This window comes from Saccopteryx leptura, chromosome 6 (genome assembly GCF_036850995.1).
Source record: "Saccopteryx leptura isolate mSacLep1 chromosome 6, mSacLep1_pri_phased_curated, whole genome shotgun sequence".
NCBI lineage: Eukaryota > Metazoa > Chordata > Mammalia > Chiroptera > Emballonuridae > Saccopteryx > Saccopteryx leptura.
This window is the reverse complement of record NC_089508.1, coordinates 46398287-46406878: the sequence shown is the minus strand read 5'-3', so window position 1 is coordinate 46406878 and position 8592 is coordinate 46398287. Positions and strand designations below refer to the sequence as shown.

The 8592-nt window shown below is 42.2% G+C and overlaps 1 pseudogene; it reads right to left on the bottom strand.

Annotated features, from left to right (window-relative positions):
* Positions 1–2220: 2220 nt before the first annotated feature.
* LOC136377967 (small nucleolar RNA SNORA48) lies at positions 2221–2364 on the bottom strand (annotated as a pseudogene).
* Positions 2365–8592: the final 6228 nt, after the last annotated feature.

Below are 8592 nucleotides of genomic sequence, written 5' to 3'. Positions count from 1 at the left end.
AACATGTTCCACAGAGATCTGTTTCCAGACTTCACTTATTTTTGCCCGGTCGAGATAAATGCTGATGGAAACCCTCACTTGTTTCATTCTTAGAAGCCGGGCATCTCCGTAATCTCGCTGTGTGTCCAAGCAGGGCTGTCAGGGAAGGCAAGTCGAGAGCCCAGACAAGGGGTTGCCCCTTGGCACCTCTCCTTCTCCACCCTTAGACATGTGCCAGGCACTCAGGATAGCTTGGAAGAACAGGATGGGGTAGTCCAGATATTTTAATAGTTAAGGGTTGTTTTACACACTAATTGGAAGCAAAGGCTTCTATGTTTGTTTGTATGATAACTATTATGCCTTCAGTGTGTATATGGCCAGGATCAATCACGTTTTAATCTGTGATGCTGAAGTGTAAATGAATAGGAATCCTGGGAAAATGTTCTGGCCTTTTGAAATTCATCTCAGTAAAATGTATTGAACTTCGGGTGTTATTGCTAACATGGATTCTCACTTCCTTACTACATGGGTTGTCATTTCCTTATTTCATTACCAACTTCTTTCTTTTTTTTTTTTTTTTTTGTATTTTTCTGAAGCTGGAAACGGGGAGAGACAGTCAGACAGACTCCCGCATGCGCCCGACCGGGATCCACCCGGCACGCCCACCAGGGGCGACGCTCTGCCCACCAGGGGGCGATGCTCTGCCCCTGGGGGGGGGGTGTCGCTCTGCCACGACCAGAGCCACTCTAGCGCCTGGGGCAGAGGCCAAGGAGCCATCCCCAGCGCCCGGGCCATCTTTGCTCCAATGGAGCCTTGGCTGCGGGAGAGGAAGAGAGAGACAGAGAGGAAGGAGAGGGGGGGAGTGGAGAAGCAAATGGGCGCTTCTCCTATGTGCCCTGGCCGGGAATCGAACCTGGGTCCCCCGCACGCCAGGCCGACGCTGTACCGCTAAGCCAACCGGCCAGGGCCACCAACTTATTTCAAAAGGTGAGTTTACCTCCCGTCAGTGACCTTCAGTGGGACAGCGATTTCATAAGGTCATGAGGTTCGTTTTCACTCGGTCTCTTCCACTGCCTTTCCATCAGTCGTGTAGCATGGTCTGTTCATTCAGCACCTCTAGTGCCTCTAGTCAAGCCACAGAGAGTATTAGAATCACTGTCACCACAGACATCATATTCACTGAGTAGTGTTTATCATAAATTCGTCACTGTGCAATGCCAGGGCAAGGCTGCTATCCGGGTCATTCCACAGAGCCCTCCAGACCCCTGTGCAGTACATAACAGGACCTTGATAGGATGTTAATTTGCAAGAAAGGCAAATAATATAAATAAAGGGGCAGAAGAGTTGGTAATATTCTAAATATTATTTAATTACAATGTATATATTGCTATCTCCTTACATTTAAGGCCTTAAAAAAAGGTAGTGTACTATGGTTCAGTGGTTTCTATGTATGTGTTTTTTTATGAATTAAATTAAAAAATGAAAATCGGAGAAACTAATATATATAAGGTTGCCAAATTCTTTGTAAGTTTTGTCAAGCAAGACAATTAAAGAAGAGATTTACTGCAGACGATTGCAATAATTCCATGAAGAAAGATGTTTGAATACCAAAATTAAAGGGTGGTTATAATTTTAGAATAAAGAATAGTCGTTCAAATTGAATAATAGTGGCTAACATTTATCAAACACATAGGCGAGGTGCTGATCTAAGTCATGAGTATACTATTTTACTCATACAACCTTGTGAGATGTATGCTCCAGGGGATACTGTTATGCTAATATTCCCGTTTTACAGCTGAGGACATTAATGTACAAAGAGGTAATGTGTCTAATGTAACACAGTTAGTAATGGTAGTGTTTGGATTTATTTTTCCAGACTCCATGTTTTTTTAAACACTATGTGATTAGCCTTTTAAGGTCTTATATATATTTAGCTCCACTAAAAAGAAAAAGAAAATGGTTACATAACTTTTAAATTTTGACAGCAACAGGTGAAAACCTGGTCACAAACCTGCACTGTTTGAACATCAGGGTATTTCTAGAAGAAGGGACAAGAGGTAGTTGGTTAGAGTGAGAGTCGGGGGTTGGCTTGGGCCTTAGCTTCATGAGGGGCCTCAAATTTAGACTTTTAATGTTATCTTCAATTATTGTTATGCATATAGACACAAAGAGACAACAATCAGTTTAAAAGACAGCCAAAGAAGTCACTCACCAAAGTTATTATTATTATTATTTTTAATTTTATGTGCCCCAGGTATGAAACAGCTCTGGCCACTAACATAGGCATCAAACTAGGAGGAACTGAGGGCTGCACGTCTGCTTCACTCCAATTGATATAAGAGCAACACCACCAATCAGGTGTCTCCTTGCCCATTGCCAGGAGGTCCCAAAGTTCTTTCTACAAGATGATTTTATAAATCATTTCGTGAAAAGCATCATTCTGCTGGCACTGAAACAATATTGTAGGCGAGAGGGTATGTATTTCCCATTCCTCGCAGAAGGGGTAGGCTTGCCACAATCCCTTTTATCTTTGCCCCCTCTCTTCTTCTCTGGGGACATAAAATAACTTACCTGCTTGGTGAATCGGCTTGGCTCTGTGCTCTTTGGGTTTATGTTTCAGAAGCAGTCTGTCTCCAGGATGCCCACTTTCTCTGTGGTTCTCCCCCGAGGCAGCTCTATCTTTAAGAAAAGGCCTGCTATGGAGATTTTGGAGTTGGGGTGAATTCAGTTCAGGAGGGTGTCATTATAAACCCCTTTGGCTTCATATCTAGAGTTGCATTATCCAATCAGCTTTTTCTGTTATAAAGTTAACAGATTTTCTGTCTCCTGTGTTTTATTTCTTACTTGGTGTCAGATTTAAGAAGGGAAGAAAGGAGCTGTTATTTATTTAGTCCCTAAAATCGAAAGCTACATGACATCATACAATTGTAAGATGGAGTTTGAGTGGGACCTTAAGAAGTCATCTGGAACCACATCTAAGCTAAAGACTTTTACAGAGTAATTACCCTTAACATGTTCCTCAGCACTTACTATGTGGCAGGCACCAGGTCACAACCCTTCTGCATGAACAATTTCATTTAATTCTTAGAGCCATTTAATAAGATAGGTGCTATCGACATCGCCATTTTACTAAGTGGAAACTTAAAGCTCAGAGAGGTTAAATGACATGCCCAAAGCTATAGAATTATTCAGCAGCAGAGTCCCATGGGGGGTGAACAGGGCAGATCCTATCCTGGCCCTGAATAGAGAAGATAGACATCGAACAATTGATCAAATATATACTTGATGACAGCGGTGATGTGTGCCATGACAGGTGCTAAGAACACATAAAGTCTTGTTGTGAAGGGTCGAGGAAAACATTCTTCTCTGACAAAGTGACATTCAACCGTGGGCCTCCACAGTGTGTGGGAGTAAACAAGGCAAAGGAACGGGCACATGAGTGGGATGGGAGTGAAAAGTGAGGAGTGGGCATTGTTCCAGGAAGAAGGTCCAGCAGCTGGGAGGGGCTGAAGCAAGAAGGGACGTGGTGGAACTGAAAACAGGCTTCTGCAAAGAAGGTGAGGGAAGAGGTAGTGCCGGGTGGGGTTAGAAAGCCAGGCTGGGGTCTGGTGGAGGCTTTGCAGGTCCCACCAGAAATTGTGGATCTTATGTCAGGAGCAATGAGGTGCCATTGAAAGGTGCAAATACAGGAAGTGACAGTTGTGTTCATTTCACTCTGTAGCATCCCCTATTTCTAATTATTGAATTCTGACTACCTCATAGAGAACATTTTTGTTCGGTGCTAATCTCTAAAACCTTATGGTTTTGATGAGCTACTCATCTTCTTCGTATAAGGGGGAGTGAGTGTGAAGTCTGTCTGATAGTTCTCAGCCTTGGGTGCTCCTTAGAATCACCTGAAAAACTTTAAGACATTCTAATGCAAGGCCTAACTCAGCACCAATTAAGACAGAATCTCTAAGCATAAGAGTCAGGCATTTGTACTTTTTAGACCTAGCAGTCTCTGCAATTCAGTTTAACAAACACTTATTAAACCCCTATTGATTCTAAATCCAGGCACTGTGTTAGATGTCCTGCACACAAAGATGAGTAAATAGTATAAACAGCTGTTAGCAGTTGTGAACTATTCCGAAGTTGTAGCTTTAGCAGCAGCTACAAAAGGCAAGAGAGGTTGGGGCAGCCCCAGGAGGCAATGAAAAGAGTCCTTGAAGTCAAAGTCAAAGTAAATAATAAGTCACATGGTTGCATATCTGCAGTGTCTCTTGGTCTTCTCACTGCATCGCCACATGTGGGGCAGCTGTGTTAGGCTTGCTCGCGGGGTTACCAGCTGCAAGCACTTTGCCTGATTGATACGTGAGTGTGTGACAGCGCCACATGTGTATGACCTATATAAGGCTGTGGGTGCTTGCACTCAGGAGAGATGGGAGATTGTGGATGGCGGATTGCCTGCCCGCTACCGTGAGGGGCCATTTTTGCTGTTTGTGTGCCGGAAAAGAGGTTTTCCCCGGACTGTGTGTGCTTGTCCGCCATTGAGACTTTATTAAATGGAATGGCCCTAATGCTTTCTGGCTCCACAGTTTCTTTACCATCTGCCAAAATCCAATGTGAACCTGCCTGACCTTGGCCACCGGCATTACACCACGTAGAAGGAAATCCTAGAAATCAGGAATCCCAAACTAGGAAAGGTAGATGCTTATTCTCCTGGTACTGCGTGTGAGAATTCAGAGCAGTTGAGACAGACTCCTGCTTGGATTGCTCTCCCTACCCTTGCCTGGGAGACTTGGCCGGAAAAGGAGGCAACACATCCCTTTATTTACTTAGCCAAACATTTATTGAACACCTACTTTATGCCAGGCAGTATGCTAACTATTGAGGCCACAAAGGTCATCCATACTTTCTGAACTCAAGTTGCTTACAGAAGACAAGGATCCCAATCTTATTTTTTAGTTTATTTATTGAATCAGAATAAAAATGCCTTCTGAGTATATTTCAAAAGGCTGACCTGTGGGTAAATATGGATAATGAATACTCAAGTGCTTTTGAAAATAAAGAATCCATGATTGGTCAAGAGAAAATTCTACACCTTGAATTTATGTCACTGACTTCACCTGTTTTATGTTTGTCTGGCATTGTGTCAGTCACCAAAGGGCACTTAACAAATGCTATTTTGATTATGATTAATGGACTCTTTCCAAGCTAGAAACGATACTTATTTTTCTGAATAAAGTTAAAAAAAACCAACAACAGTCCAGCATTAAAGCTTGTGTTGAGGCCAGTACTGTTTGCAAAGTTTGAAGAAAAAAAAAAAAAGTATAATCCTGTCTTCAGTTTGAAGCTCTGAGGGCAGCCTGCATTTATGATGAACTCTGGGAACTTGAAATTCTAAGATTTCAACCAGAATAAGACAGGAAGACATCATTGTTTATTAAATATCCAAATTTTCATTAACGTGCTTTAAGTGCTTCTCTTGTCTACTTTGAGATAAAATGAAAGAAAATAAAGATATATTTCGTAGCATTAGAAAATTTTAGAGTTGGAGTCGGCAGGAAGGAAGCACCCAGAAGGCCATGCAGACGAGCCTACAGAGTTTTTTCAGAAAGGCACCCGCGGGGACTAGGATGGCACGGTCTGGAGCAGTGGTTTCAACTGCCCGTTGGTGGTTGGAGAGACTCTACCAACTGACTGGAAATTTCTGGCGGAGCGGCGGTTGAAAACCACTGCTCTGGAGGACAGGCCCTGGGCATGGGGGGTTTAAAGCAGCTCTCTAGATGACTCTGATGCCTTTTCTAGTTCAGAGCTGCTGACAAAGTTCAATCACTCTGTTTTATATCAATAGATGAAGGAAACTAAGGTCCTGGGATTTGAAGTGAACTATTCCAAGTCTCACAGCTAGAGACAAAACTTAATATTGTGTGTTCTATTATATCACATAGGTATCCATGTTTCTGCTATATTACCATGGCTTCAATTCCATTGACAGACTCTTTGCTCTCTAAATAATTTTTTAAAAAATATATATTTTACTGGCCCTGGCCGGTTGGCTCAGTGGTAGAGCGTCGGCCTGGCATGCAGAAGTCCCAGGTTCGATTCCCGGCCAGGGCACACAGGAGAAGTGCCCATCTGCTTCTCCACCCCTCCCCCTCTCCTTCCTCTCTGTCTCTCTCTTCCCCTCCTGCAGCCGAGGCTCCATTGGAGCAAAGATGGCCCGGACGCTGGGGATGGCTCTTTGGCCTCTGCCCCAGGTGCTAGAGTGGCTCTGGTCGCAACAGAGCGTCGCCCCAGAGGGGCAGAGCATCGCCCCCTGGTGGGCACAGTGTCGCCCCCTGGTGGGCGTGCCGGGTGGATCTCGGTCGGGCGCATGTGGGAATCTGTTGTCTCTCCCCATTTCCAGCTTCAGAAAAAAAAAATACAAATATATATATATATATTTTAACATTTTAAAAATTAATTTTAGTGCGCACGTGCAAGAGAGGCAGGAACATCAGTCTGTTCCTGTATGTTCCCTGACTGGGGTTTGAACTGGCACCTCTGAGCTTCTGGAGAATGCCCAACCTTTGTTTCTCACGCACTCATAAACTAATTACTAAAAGAAAAAGGGGCCCTGACCTCTTCTCCCTTAGTAACTAATTTATTTGTGCCATGAGATAAAAATGGTTGTATTTAGTCAGGGGCACTGACCTTAGTAATTAGCGTGTGTTTGTGCCATGGAAAAAAAAAGGTTGAAAATCACTGCAACCAACTGGGCTACCTGGTCAGGGCTAAAATATTGTTTTCTTGGATGTTGTATAAGAAGGAAGCTTATCTCTGAAAGGACCAGCATGCCTAGTCACCAGCAGCAATTAGCAAGTATGATAATAAAACTTCAAATCATCATTTAAATAAAAGATAGGGTTACATTGGTATGGTGTCCTAGGATTTGGAATTAAAGGAAACTGAAAAATCATTCACTTGGTTGAAAAAAACAGAATCATATTTATCGTAATACAGTCTCTTTTGTTCTACTCTTGACTTTTGAAATGAAATATACTTAAAGTAGTTAAATAAAATTTAAAAACTCATAGCATTGGGTATTGAGATCACATTAACACTTTTATTTATAATATAATACTTTGGGTATGGGTATCTTTTTTCCCTACCTGCTGCTAAAATTTTGAGATACTTTTCCTTCCATCTCAATTTTAAATATGATCAGAACCTTGTATTTAACCAAAGTAAATACATACTGAATGGAAAGTTGTGTCACAGTTTGGATTTCATACATCCTCACTCGTATCTGTTTTGCAATACTCAAGAGATTAGCGTGCATAGTGCTATTTATTCTAATATTAATTATAAATGCAAGTCCCAGTGGAATTGCAAGTATGTTTATTTCAACAGCTCCAAAGCTCCAAATTATAAGGTAAGCAACTAGCTTTTATGCTCTTCTTCTCTGCTCTTTTTAAAATTGCAAATTTCCCAGCTAACTTTGGCCATGAGTCAGCTGAAAAAGGGGCAGTGTGGGTGGAGGTCCATGTGCATGTGTGCGTGCGTGCATGTACGTGTGTGTGTGTGTGTGTGTGTTTGTGTGTGATGAAAGGAAAAGAGATGTGGTGAGAGAAGAGAATTCAACTGAACTACTGTGGGTTCCAGTTAACTTACTATCGTTTCCAATTTCCCGTTTAGTAACTAGCCCTTGACTTTTTCCAGTCCTATGCAGCTGGCTCTCTTTTCATTTCTTAGAGAGACAAGGTTATACCACTAATGTTACATTAATTATTAGTATTATTAATTATGGTAATAATTATTACCATAAAAAGCATTAAAAAACCAAGTGACAAAGGGCCGTGTTTCCAGAGGCTCAAAACCTTAAGAAGAAAAAAAAAAATCATGCTACAAAGCTACCCATCATTCCCTCGTCAAAATCCGACCCCTTCTGGAACCTTGTTGCAGTTTTGCTCATGCCCCCCTAATGTCACACGACATCTTTGGACTTTCTATTTTGTACCCTTAATTCCACAGTGCAATATAATTATGTTGTGACCAGTACAGTTAGATGTCTGCTTTTCCCATCGCCCCTAATAACCTGGTACCTTGTACATAGTAGGCACTCATAAAGTAGTACCAGAAGGCTGATTAATCTAAGGGGAGGGGAGTCTCTACTTGATAAAAGATGTGGCATAAAACATTAATGTAAAGTGTCAACGTACCCAGTTTCATTAAAGAACTATTCTCACATTACATAGCAATTAGATAGATGCTTCAAGAAGGAACAGGTTTCTTTCAATTTGCATGCCATGTCATGGGACTTTGAAAGGAGATACACCTAATGACTTAGAAAACTGTTAGGAGAAGCTCCCTACCTCTCTAGGAAAGCTAAAAATAGGAATGGTGAAGGCCACAATGAAAGCCTTTATGGGGGCTCTTTTCACCTGCAATCTCTGATACAGTAACATTTAAACTTGACACCCTCTCAGACCACAAAGCCAGGTTACTAGTACCGACTACTTGAGTTTCTCTATCTTCGTGGTCCTTAAAGTGTGGTTCTGATTCAACAACTAATGGCTCATGTTGCTTGGGAACTGGTTAGAAATAGAAAATTTCAGCCTTTCCTGGAACCTACTGAGTCAGGAGCTCTGG